Source organism: Chiloscyllium plagiosum, unplaced genomic scaffold (genome assembly GCF_037043375.1).
Source record: "Chiloscyllium plagiosum isolate Xiang-an unplaced genomic scaffold, Cpla_swu_hap1 HiC_scaffold_9, whole genome shotgun sequence".
In the NCBI taxonomy this organism is placed as follows: domain Eukaryota; kingdom Metazoa; phylum Chordata; class Chondrichthyes; order Orectolobiformes; family Hemiscylliidae; genus Chiloscyllium; species Chiloscyllium plagiosum.
The window spans coordinates 70,246,417-70,259,997 of record NW_028270147.1 but is presented as its reverse complement, the minus strand read 5'-3'; positions in this window follow the sequence as shown (position 1 = coordinate 70,259,997).

Genomic DNA, 13,581 nt, shown 5'->3' with positions numbered 1-13,581 from the left:
GGTGGGGAGTGGGACTGTGGGTGTGTCTGTTTGGGGGTGGGAAGTGGGAGCGTGGGTGTGTGTGTGGGGTCGGTGGAAGTGTGCCTGTATGTTACTGGGGTGGGGTGGAGGGGGGAAACATCACTTTGAGAAACCCTGGAGCACATACAGACACCCAGAATCCTTAGACATTGGAGCAACACCAGGCCATTCAGCCCATCAAGTCTGCTCACTACTCATGGCTAATCTGATCACAACCCCCCCCCAAACACGCACACACACACACCTCCATCACCTTATTGATGAAATGTCTGGCTGGTAAAGGTGTGGCGCTGGGTAAAACCCAGCAGGCCAGGCAGCATCTGATGGGCAGGAGGACCGATGTTTTTGTCGTTATATTCCTAACAAAGGCCTTACACCCGAAATGTTGGCCATCCTACTCCTCGGATGCTGCCTGACCTGCTGCACTTTTCCACTCTGCCACTCTGAATCTGCAGTTGTAACTTGCTCCTGATTAAAAGTCTGAGCCTTGAATGCACATAATGACCCAGACTCAACAGCCCTCTGTCCTAAAGAGTTCAGCAGATTTATTAACCCTGTTGTGGTCCTGTTCACTGAGCTGGGAATTTGTGTTGCAGACGTTTCATCCCCTGTCTAGGTGACATCCTCAGTGCTTGGAAGCCTCCTACGAAATGCTTCTGTATTGTTTCCTCCGGCTTTTGTAGTGGTTTGTCTCTGCCGCTTCCGGTTGTCAGTTCCAGCTATCCGTTGCAGTGGTCGGTATATTGGGTCCAGGTCAATGTGCTTCTTGATTGAATCTGTGGATGAGTGCCATGCCTCTAGGAATTCCCTGGCTGTTCTCTGTTTGGCCTGTCCTATGATAATAGTGTTGTCCCAGTCGAACTCATGTTGCTTGTCATCTGCGTGTGTGGCTACTAAGGATAGCTGGTCGTGTCGTTTCATGGCTAGTTGGTGTTCATGGATGCAGATCGTTAGCGGTCTTCCTGTTTGTCCTATATAATGTTTTGTGCAGTCCTTGCATGGGATTTTGTACACTACATTGGTTTTGAGTATCGGGTCCTTCGTTCTGGTGAGTTGTTGTCTGAGAGTGGCTGTTGGTCTGTGTGCTGTTATGAGTCCTAGTGGTCGCAGTAGTCTGGCTGTCAGTTCGGAAATGCTCTTGATGTTTGGTAGTGTGGTTAGTCCTTTGGGTTGCGGCATGTCCTCATTCCATTGTCTTTCCCTTAGGCATCTGTTGATGAAATTGCGCGGGTATCCGTTTTTGGCAAATACATTGTATAGGTGTTCTTCTTCCTCTTTTTGCAGTTCTGGTGTGCTGCAGTGTGTTGTGGCCCTTTTGAACAGTGTCTTGATGCAACTTCTTTTGTGTTGTTGGGGTGGTTGCTTTCATAGTTCAGGACTTGGTCTGTGTGTGTGGCTTTCCTGTATACTTTGTGGTGAATTCTCCGTTAGGTGTTCCCTGTACCATCACGTCTAGGAATGAGAGTTGGTTGTCCTTTTCTTCCTCTCTAGTGAATTGGATTCCTGTGAGTGTGGCGTTGATGATCCAGTGTATGTTCTCTATTTCTGTGTTTTTAATGATTACAAAGGTGTCATCCACATATCTGACCCAGAGTTTGGGTTGAATTTGCGGTTTGCCGATACCCAGCATGAGCAAAACCAATGTAGTGTACAAAATCCCATGCAAGGACTGCACAAAACACTACATAGGATAAACAGGAAGACAGCTAACGATCCGCATCCATGAGCAACAACTAGCCATGAAACGACACGACCAGCTATCCTTAGTAGCCATACACACAGATGACAAGCAACATGAGTTCGACTGGGACAACACTACTATTATAGAAAAGTCTGTTTCGAATGGGCAACCTTTTACTCTGAGATTATGTCGTGTGCTTCTAGACCATCTTATAAAGTGAAGCTAATTCTTCTGCCTCTGCCATGTCAAATGCCCCAAAAGGAGATTCTGTGTTGGGCAGCATGGTGGCTCAGTGGTTAGCACTGCTGCCTCACAGCGCCAGGGACACAGGTTCAATTCCAGCGTTGGCTACTGCCAGTATGGAATCTGCACATTCCTCCCTTGTTTGCGTGGATTTCCTCCCACAGTCACATGGATCTGCAGGTGAGATGGATTGGCCAATGGTAAATTGCCCAAAGTGTCCAGAGATGTACACATTCAGTGTGTTAGCCATGGAAAATGCAGAGTTACAGATATAGGGTAAGGGGGAGGTGGGTCTGGGTGGGATGCTCTTTGGAGGTTTGGTGTGGACTTGATGGGAGAGTTAGGAGGGGGCACGAAAAAGCCTTGGTGGGAAGGATTATGGAAAAAACAAAGGTGTTTTACATGTATGTGAGGAATAAGACAATGATCAGAGAGAGGGTAGGGCTGATCAGGGATAGTGGAGGCAAATTGTGCCTGGAGTCTGATGAAATAGGGGGTCTCTAAATAAGTTTTTTGCTTCAGTATTCACAAGAGAGAGACCTTGTTGATAGTGAGAACACCGTGGACCAGGTTAATAGGCTTGAACAGATTGATATTAAGGAAGTGGATGTGCTGGAAATTCTGGGAAGCATCAAGATAGATAAGTCCCCAGGGACAGACCAGATATATCCAAGGTTACTACAGGAAGCTAGGAATGAGATTGCTGCACCTCTGGTCATGATCTTTGCATCCTCACTCTCCATGGGAGTAGTACTGGCTGATTGGAGGAAGACAAATGTTGTTTCTCAGTTCAAGAAAGGGAATAGGGGGAAATCCCTGGTAATTACAGACCAGGCAGTCTTACATCTGTGGTAAACAAGGTACGGGAAAGGATTCTGAGAGATGGGATTTATAACTATTTGGAAAAATATAGTTTGATTACAGATAGTCAGCATGGCTTTGTGAGGGGCAGGCCTCACAAGCCTTATTGAGTTCTTTGAGGATGTGACAAGACAAGGGGTCGAGCAGTTGGTGTGGTATAAATGGATTTCAGTGAGGCATTTGATAAGGTTCCTCACGGTAGGCTCATTCAGAAAGTTAGGAGATATGGGATACAGGGAAATTTGGCTGCTGTCTGGATACAGAATTGCCTGGCCGAAAGAAGACAGCAAGTGGTAGTGGATGGAAAGATTCAGCTTGGAGGTCGGTGACCAGTTGTGTCCTGCATGGATCTGTTCTTGTGCCTCTGCTCTTTGTAGTTTTTATAAATGACTTGTATGAAGAAGTACAAGTGGGTTAGTAAGTTTGCTGATGACACAAAGGTGGTGGTGTTGTAGATAGTGTCGAGGGCTGTTGCAGGCTACAACAAGACATTGACAGGATGCAGAGCTGGGCTGAGAAATGGCGGATGGAGTTCAACCTGGATAAATGCAAAGTGATTCATTTTGGAAGGTTGAATTTGGATGCTGAATACAGGGTTAAAGACAGGATTCTTGTCAGTGTGGAGGAACAGCAGGATTTTGGTGTCCGCGTACATAGATCCCTCAAAAGTTGCTACCCAAGTTGATAGGGTTGTTAAGAAGGCATATGGTGTTTTTGGCTTTCATTAGCATGGGGATTGAGTTTAAGAGCCAGGAAGTTTTGCACGGCTCTATAAAACCCTGGTTAGACAACATTTGGAATATTGTGTCCAGTTCTAGTCGCCTCATTATAGGAAGCTTTAGAGAGGGTGCAGAGATTTACCAGGATGCTGCCTGGATTGGAGGGCTTGTCAGATTGAGTGAGGACTTTTCACACTGGAGAGAAGAAGGAAGAGAGGTGACTCTTAGAAGTGTACAAGTTAATGAGATGATGTGGAGGAGCTGGTGTTGGACTGGGGTAGACAAATTAAAATTCACACAACACCAGGTAATAGTCCAACCAATCTGTTTGGAAGCACTAGGTTTCGGAGCGCTGCTCTTTCATCAGGTGGTTGTGGAGTATAAGATCGTAAGACACAGAATTTATAGCAAAAGATTACAGTGGGCCTTTGTTTCCAAAGTGGAATTCACAAAACATTATATGGATTGACTGCCTGACTGCCTGCAGATTGTGCATCTTTCGAGCAAATAGAATGTATCTGCAAATATAATTCAGCAAATACAAATCCACCCCATAGACGTGTGTGTGTGTTGGGGTTCACAGGGCCTGTACTGTTCTATGTAACCTAGTCAACCTTCTCTGGACTGTTTCCAATACCATTATGTCTGTCATTCGATAAGGGACCAAAACTGTACATGCTGTGGTCTAACTAGTGCCTTATATCAGTTTAGCAAGACTTCCCTAATCTGTGGAATGTGTTCCATCTCTACGAATGATGCTGCCACTTCAGAGAGAGGCGCAGCACCTAAAGAAAGAGAGTGACAACAAGAGAGAAAGGCAGCAGCTAGAGAGAAGTACTAGCAATAGAAAGACAGTACAACAGCCAGAGAAGGGGGCAGCCTCTAAAGACTCGAAGATAAAGGGCAGCACTTAGAGGTAAGGGCTTACAGTTAGAGGCAGAAAGGCACACCCAGGGAGAGGGGCCATACCCAGAGAGAGAGAGAGAGAGAGAGAATGGAAGCAGCCAGTGTGAAAGGGGAGCACCCAGAGAGAGGGTCAGCACTCAGACTGAGATGGTGAGTTACTCAAGGGTATAAACTGTCTAATCAAAGAGGAGGTGCTGTTTCTCAAGCTTATGCTGAGATTCTCTGAAATAAGCACCTCTTCAGGCACACAGATAGCAGTGTTAAAGTAAGATGAAGAATTACAATTACAGGCCACCACAATCTCAGGGACATGCTTGCAACCTGAATGGAGTTTATCCACAAAGCGGTCACCTAATCTCCATTTGATCTCCTCAGTGTGTATAAGATGGCACTGTGAGCAGTAAATACAGTCAATAGATTGAAAGAATAATTCACCAGGAAGGACTTTTTGGACCTTGAATGATGAGGATAAATAAAGTAATGGAGCAAGTATTCCATCTTCTATGCCTGCAGTGGATGGAGAGAGTTTGTTGGCAGTGAATGATCAGTGGATTAGGGTGCCATAGAGTGAACACTCCCTTCAGAGTACTGAAAGGGAGGGAAAGATGTGTTTGGTAATGACTGCACACAGGATAATTGAATATAGAGGCTAGGGGGATGAGGATAGGGTGAAGGGGAAATCTAGCATGGTTCTGAGAGGGAGGTGCACAATTGCTGAAATATGGTGGAGATGGTCAAAGGGGCTATCAACAACCATGTGGCGACTCCTCAGTACAGGAGAAAGGATGACATCTCAGAAACAGTGAAGTGGAAATTTGCATAATCAGAACAGTTATTCCCGAGACAGGGGAAAATGGAGAGAAATCTTTCCAGAAGCCAAGGTGTGAGGAAATGTACACACTGAAGCTGAAATAGTACATTGTGTTATAGTGAATACTAGTTGATTGCTTATTACCAGAAATGGCAACAGAGGAATTAAGGAAGAGAAGTGTTGGAGAGGGACCATGTGAAACTGACAGAAGATTGGAAACTGGACACAAATTTGATTAACTATTTCAATTCAGGGAAGGAACAGAACAGGACATACTGTCATTTATCTGAAATCAATTATCATCAATGATCTTCCCTCCATCATAGGCTCAGAAGTCAGGACGTTCACCAATGATTGCACAATGTTCGTCACCATTTGCAACACCTCAGATACTGAAGCAGTCCATGTTCAAATGCAACAAGATCTGGACAATATCCAGGCTTAGGCTCACAAGTGGCAAGTAACATTCGTGCCATACAAATGCCAGGCTATGATCATCACCAATAAGAAACAATCTAACCACTGCCCCTTGGCATTCAATGGTGTTCCCATCACTGAATCCTCCAGTATCAACATCCTTGGGGCTACCATTGACCATAAACCCAACTGGACCCATGACCATGGCTACAAGAGCAGGTCAGAAGCTAGGAATACTGCGGTGAGTAACTCATCTCCTGATTCTTCAAAGCCTGTTCACTATCTACAGGCACAAGTCAGAAGTTTGATGGAATACTCCCCACTTGTCTGGATGGGTGTAGCTACAACAACACTCATGAAGCTTTACACTGTGCAGGACAACACTGTCCATTTGATTGGCACCACATCCACAAATATCCATTCTCTCCAGCACTTGATGCTCAGTAGTAGCACTGTGTAATATCTACAAGATACTACAGCAGAAATTCACCAAATATCATCAGACAGCACCTTCCAGACCCATGACCATTTCCATCTAGAAGGACAAAGGCAGCAGGTACATGGTAACACCACCATCTGCAAGTTCCCTCCAACCATTCACCATCCTGACTTGGAAATATGTCACCATTTTTTCATTGTCACTGGGTCAAAATCCTGGAACTCTCTCCCTAATGGCATTGTGGGTCAAGGAGGCAGCTCACCACCACCTTCTCAAGGGCAACTAGGGATGGGCAATAAATGCTGGTCCAGACGATGGCATTCACATTCCATGACTGAATAAAAAAGATTATGTGCCAGGTTAAAAGTTAAATTGCGAGATGGACCTGAGTACGTCTGGAACAGAAAATATCTGATATATTCTACAAAAGACAACTATAGACAGGACCCATGCAGGAACATATAGCAACTCTTTTCATTTAGGAGAAGTGAGATGAGTTTAAGCAGTAGTTGTTTAATTCATGGAAGTGTTTAGCCTGGCAAAGAAGAGTTGTAGTCAATGGAAACTAAGTAGACCCCAGTTAAAGGAAGAAGTCAAGAGCTCTCTGACCATTTTGTCAGGGTGGGGCTACAGGGAATTAGACATCCATGATAAGGAGGAGTTACATTTGGGTTCATCTGTTGCTCCAATTAATTTTAATGAATATATTGAGCATATGTATTTTTCCCTTAAAAAAAACCTATCCCTTCCCTCAACAGAGAGTTTCCTTACTCAGGAGTAACTACACAATGGGACCAACTGACTGATTGGAGTCTTGAGGGGAGGAGTGCAAGTGAGGAGGTGGACGAATAGGAATAAGCAAGAGATTAGATTAGATTAGATTACTTGCAGCGTGGAAACAGGCCCTTCGGCCCAACAAGACCACACTGACTCTCCGAAGAGCAACCCACCCAGACATATTTCTCTACATTTACCCCTTCACCCAACACTATGGGCAATTTAGCATCCAAAAGAGAAAATGTTGGAAAATCTCAGCAGGTCTGACAGCATATGTAAGGAGAGAAAAGAGCTGACATTTTCCCTTTTGGTTTTAGATTCCAGCATCCACGGTAATTTGCTTTTATTGGGCTATTTAGCATGCCCAAATTACCTAACCTGCATATCTTTGGACTGTGGGAGGAAACCAGAGCACCTAGAGGAAACCCACACAGACACAGGGAGAATGTGCAAACTCCATACAGTTGCCCGAGGTAGGAATTGAACCTGGTTCTCTAGTGCTATGAGGTAGCAGTGCTAGCTACTGTGCCACCCACAATAGATAGATAAGAGTGAAGCCTGTTTTGTACATCACCAACAATGGACGAGTAGCTGTTGTTTCAATCAACCTTCTGTTGTTTATCTGTCTCAGTGTCACCGAAAGAATGCTAAAATTAGTGTGCATAGTATCACCAGTGACCAATCTTCCTTAATTAAGAGTTCATGCATAGTTCTTTCCTGAGCCCTACAGAGGATGTTTTCCTCTAAAATTGCTGCTCTTTCTGTGTTTGGATGTTTCCCCTTTGCACCTGTTTCCTTCCCTCCACCATCTTTTTAATTGCATTAATGTTTGAAGATGTTCCACATTCGTGATTGAATATGTCAATAATCAGAACTTGGAGGAAGAAAATATCTATCCCTTGCAAAATCAGAATTTAACCTCTTCACCCACATTAGGTAAAAAGTACTGTTGTTCACTGATGTCTGCTGTACGTTAATGATTAGAAGACTATTAAAGTCCAATCTAACCAGAGTACTGTATCTCCTTATGCGTCTTCCTCTAGTTTACACTGCTACTTTGCATAACCTAGTTGATTGAACACTGGTTCACACATGTAGTGAAATCTATATGAAAAAGCTTTCACAGCTAAACGTTATTTCTAAGTAATAAGCTCAGAACTTGCCAACTAAAAACATGAGAAGATCTGCATGTTTGGAGAGGCTAGAATCACTTATGTGGGATGGCGAGACTGCATATCTGAGCAACCAAGTAAGATTCATTGTGCGGTAATGTCCTGCTCTCCTGTTACTACCACCATTTACATATTCTTAAAATGCTTAAGCTTCTACCCTGTGGCACAAAGAATAACCTCTTCTCTCTGATATAGAGATTATTCACATCACACAACCTCTGATCCAAAGAGGCCAACACCACACCCCACCAGCTCCTCTTCTCTATCTGAGGTAGAAGCCATAAATCCCTCTATGTTTGCATCAGTAATGATTCTCTTATATTCTGCACCATCTCAGACACTTTCACCTCAATGTGTTGGTTTTCTGGATTAATTAGGGGAGCACATTCTATTGAGCAAATCACTGGCACATGTCTGTAGCTATTAAATGTCCAAGGTTGCTGGCACTCAGGGAGCGACCAGAGACCAGGACCATGCTCAGCCCCAGGAATAAGCTGACCCCATGGTGTCAACCATTATCAACTACAGCGAATACACTGAGAGTTACAACAGGCAAGTTTGTTGGAGGTACTCAGTAAACTGGATTGAAGATTGCAGGGGTACAGCAATGTGATCACTATTATGCTGGTTCCAGCATGCATATGTCTCACTGTCTCCATAGACAGGTTGCTGCCGGCAATGCACATGGATCTGCACTCCATCACTATGGCCATTGATGCTCAGCATAACAGCACAGTGAGAGGAGTGGTGGTGGTGGAGGGGGTGGTCTTCGACCTTATTCCAGGTTCCTCTCCCTCTCAAGAGGACAGAATGGTGCCACAGGCCCCTAGACAGAGAAAAGATTACACAGGGCTCGCCAAATGTTTCCTCTCTGGACACTTTAGAGATGACTAAACCCTCCGTTTCCACTCTCCCTGCAATCCCCAAAGTTGTTGAAGTTGCAATCCAGGAGAAGAAATCTGGGCAGGTGAATCTGAGTGTGCCTGGGCCTTTGAGACACAAGTGCACCCTCGGCTTTCTGCTCAAATCTGCCAAACCAAAATGTCTATTGCAGAGCAGGATCCCTTCACCCCACTGCAGGACCCAAGACAAGGTGACACATCATTGTAAAAACCTTCCACCTCTGTAAGTATATAGAACATAGAAAAGTAGAGCACAGAACAGGCCCTTAGGCCCATGATGTTGTGCCAAGACTTAATCCTAATGTAAAATATAGTAACTTAACCTATGCACCCCTCAACTCACTGCTATCCATGTGCATGTCCAGCAGTCGCTTAAATGTCCCCAATGATTCTGCTTCCACCACCTCAGCTGGCAACACATTCCATGCATTCACAACTCTCTGCATAAAGAACCTACCTCTGATGTCTCCTTAAACCTTCCTCCTAATATCTTCAAACTATGACTTCTCGTACCAGCCAATCCTGCCCTGGGGAAAGGTCTCTGGCTATTGACTCTATCTATTCCTCTCATTATTTTGTACTCCTCGATCAGGTCTCCTCTCTTCCTCCTTCTCTTCAGAGAGAAAAGTCTGAGCGTATTCAACCTTTCTTCATAAGGCAAGCCCTCCAGTCCAGGCAGCATCCTGGTAAACCTTCTTTGCACCCTCTCCAAAGTCTCTGTATCTTTCCTATAGTACAGCGACCAGAACTGGACACAATATTCCAAATGTGGTCTCACCAGGGAGTTATAGAGTTGCAGCAAAACCTCGCAATAAGGCTCTTAAGCTCAATCCCCCTGTTAATGAAAGCCAAAACACCATATGCTTTCTTAACAACCCTATCCACTTGGGTGGCAACTTTGAGGGATCTATGTATTTGCACACCCAGATCCCTCTATTCCTCCACACTGCCAAGAATCCTGATTTTAATCCTATATTCAGCATTCAAGTTCGAACTTCCAAAATGCATCACTTCGCATTTATCCAGGTTGAACTCCATCTGCCATTTCTCAGCCCAGCTCTGCATCCTGTGTGCACTCTCAACCTCCACATGTCTGATGGAGTCACATTTTAATTGGAGGACCTGGTAAAGTGGTCTCCCAATCAGGGATAATGGAAGTTATACAGCTGAGACAGTGCTCATCTCTGAGAAGTCTCCTAGATAGCAGCAAATCGGTTATAGATCCTTTGACCTCTCTATACTCATGAGTGTAGTCTTGGCTTGACATGCCTTTATGAGGAGAGTATCAAAGTTCATGGCAATGTAATGTCTTGTGATTGGACCTGGCCTACACTCATCTTCCATACTTACAGCAACCTTGTGTGTATAACTATGTGATCATTCGTGACTGAACATTTCTCTGAGGGCAAAGGTTCATTCCATTTATATGCTCTACTTATATCCGTACTCTGCCACATAACACATTGTCCTGATGGGAAAAGATGGTCTAAGAGCAACCTCTGTCAATTTAGATATTAAAGTGAAATGGACTTCAACATCAAGCTTTTTTAACAGTGTGTGCAGAATTAGAAATGCTGAAGACTGAAGGGAGGGTCGAAAGGCCCAGCCTCAGGATACCTCTCAAACTGATACTGGTCACAGGAGAACTCACTAAGCAGCTCACCAAGGAATAAATGAAGTCTCAGAAGCTAACTTTCCCCAACATTATATGATGTCATAACTCTGTCTGAACGAGTGCTACTCATTCCTAATGCCCATCAGAACATATAATATTCTCATACATGGATGTGGGAGCAACATATGTTGCAAAGTGTTCAACAAGTTGTTAATTGTAACTTTTATTGCCCAGCGGGAAAGGCAAAACAAAAATGTTGCATTTGCTTTTGCCAGCTGCTTTTCTTTGCCATGACAAAAGATACAACAAATCTGAATGATGTCTTCAACCAACCCTAACGTCTTGAAAACAAGTTGTGTCTGGCTTCGTGTGCCCAACAATGCACCACTCTATCATCCTGAAAGTGGTGTTCTGTCCAGTTAATGTCCTCACCTTCATCCTCAGAATGTTGCTGCTACTCTCCTAGCCCCACAATTACCGCAACATCCTCTCTTTGCCTGTTCCAGTCAGACAGAGTACAGCATGCAAGGATTATGTGGCACTCTCTGCCTGGGGTGTACTGCATGGCCCTGACTGAGCAATCCTAAGTATTTGAACCTCATCTTGAGGATGTTCCACAGTGACTCTGGCAATTGAGTCAATTGCATTGTATCTGTGTTATGCCTCAGCTAATGGTTTCCATATTGGAATCAACAACATAGAATCACAGCACTGTTTTAAAATTAAAATTGTTTTGTTCAGCTCCCTCAAACACAATGCGAGTTTGCCCAGGCTGTTCCCTTAAAGTTCCAAAACTGCTTCCAGGACCAATTCATACACAGTTTAGAATATCCCTTTTACCTCATCATAATCTCTATAACCTCTCTCTGACAGGAATGCATAATTTCAGTCTAACTGTTAAAATTTTCTTCAGGATCCAGATCAACAAGCCATTTGTAGTTGTTGCTGTTTTGTGGATTTGCCAGCAAAAAAGTCCCATGAGACCAAAATTGTGTAAGAGAACTCATAGAACTCAAGGAGAGTGCACCCCCTGGAAAGTCCACCTATGTTTGGTTTGGAACAGTTAAATTGCTTAGCAACATCCAAATCAGAACCAATCAAAATAAATGTCTGGTTAAATAATCACCCAGTTCTAATGGAGGTTGATACTGGCGTGGCCATTTCAGTGCTCACAGAACCAGTCTTTAACAAAACTCGCTCTGGTCTCCAGCCCTAATGTTTAAGTAAGACCTCGGCTGGACTGCCTACCTATACTGGGGAACCTTTGCAGATGAAGGTAACAACTTTGGTTCCAATCTCCTAGGAGAAGCAGCTGGTTCAGTTAGCACTGATTGTAGTAAAATACTCAGGCCTAACTTGATGGGGCGAAATTGGTTGAGAAAGATCCCCCGTTATTGGCTCAACGGTTTTTCAATTAGAAAATGTCTGCCTGAGTGAAATTCTAATTAAATGCCCAGAAGGAAGGTCTAGGCACTATCAAATGAGCCAAGGCCACCTTGAATGTTGACCCAGAAGCAATTCCAAGCTTCTCCAAGGCCTGGCCAGTGCCATTTGCCTTATGGGCAAAAGTGAGACAGAAATCAGAAGGCTGGAAAATGAAGGAGTCATCAAACCAGTCCAAAGCAGCACTGATCTTATCTTTTGTGAAGCCTGATGGGATGATTTGCTGTTTTGGGGATTTTAAACAAACAGTAAACCACTTTTTGCAGCTGGACAATAGCTAATCCATTGCCTAGAGGTCATATGTGCAAAGTTGGCAGGAGGGGCTGTTCTTCACAAAGCTGGACGTGAGCCAGGCATACTTGCAATTGCAGATAGGTGAATATTCCTAGAAGTATGCTAAAATTATTACCAATAAGGGTTTGTACCAATATATGATACTGTTATTTAGGGTATCGTCAACTTGTGCAATTTTTCAGTGGATGATGGAGAATATTTTACAAAGTCCCTCCTGGTTTCCATTTATCTTGATGATGTGCTAAAAACAGGGAAGACCAAGGAGGAGAGCTTAGAGGACTTGGGCATTGTTCTTCAGCAGGTGTGTGCCTTAGAAGGGAAAAATGTGTGTTCCAGGCACCCCGGGTGACCTACTAGGGCTAAGAAGACCAGGTTACACCCATTGAAAGAAAAGTGAGGGTGATCAAAAGTGCCCTGGCTCCCATCTCTGCACTAGAGCCTAGGTCTTTCCTTGGGCTGGTGAACTATTCCAGAATGTTCACACATAACCTGGCCTCCATCCTGGCACCATTCCATCGACTCTTAAAAATGGGTCAGCCTTAGAAATAGCTTTCAGGGAAGTTAAGAAACAGCTATCATCCTCTAAGGTGTTGGCACACTGTGATCCTAAGCAAGATCTGGCATTGACATGTGATGGTTCCCCATACAGCATTTAGGTTCTATAAGCTCATAGGTGGCCCAATGGAGAGAAATGGCCAATAGCATATATGTCCAGGACTTTGGCTAATGGAGAGCAAAAATCTGCCCAGATAGAAAAAGAAGATTTGGTGATTAATATTTGGAGTCAGGAAGTTCCATTTATATCTTACTGATGTAAATTTGTAATAGTAATGGACCACAGACCCCCTTCTAGGTCTACTTAAAGAGGACAAGGCCCCGCATTGGTAAGAGGCATAGCCAAAGCAAGGTCAGGCACAGTGACTTATAAAGTCACTGAACAAGCACGTGACCATGTGAAAGATGCAAACTTGCCAACTGTGAGGGAGCAAAACATGCCCGACTCCTTGACTGCCTTTCCGACTCTTCTGGAACCTGGGGTTCTCCCTTTCCATCAAGCATTAAAGATACCTCGGAATCTGAGATGGACAGGGCAGATGTCGCCACCTTTACCACCTGAAGAGGAGAATGAATGTCTTACATTATATGTCGCCTGTACAGAGGCAGAGTTGGAGGAACCTGACCCAATGCTAAAACACCCCAGGAGGAGTTATAGCAAGGAAGAACTGGCCTATATCCTTGGATTCATAGGGGGGCGGGATGTGGTGATGCTAATGAGGTCA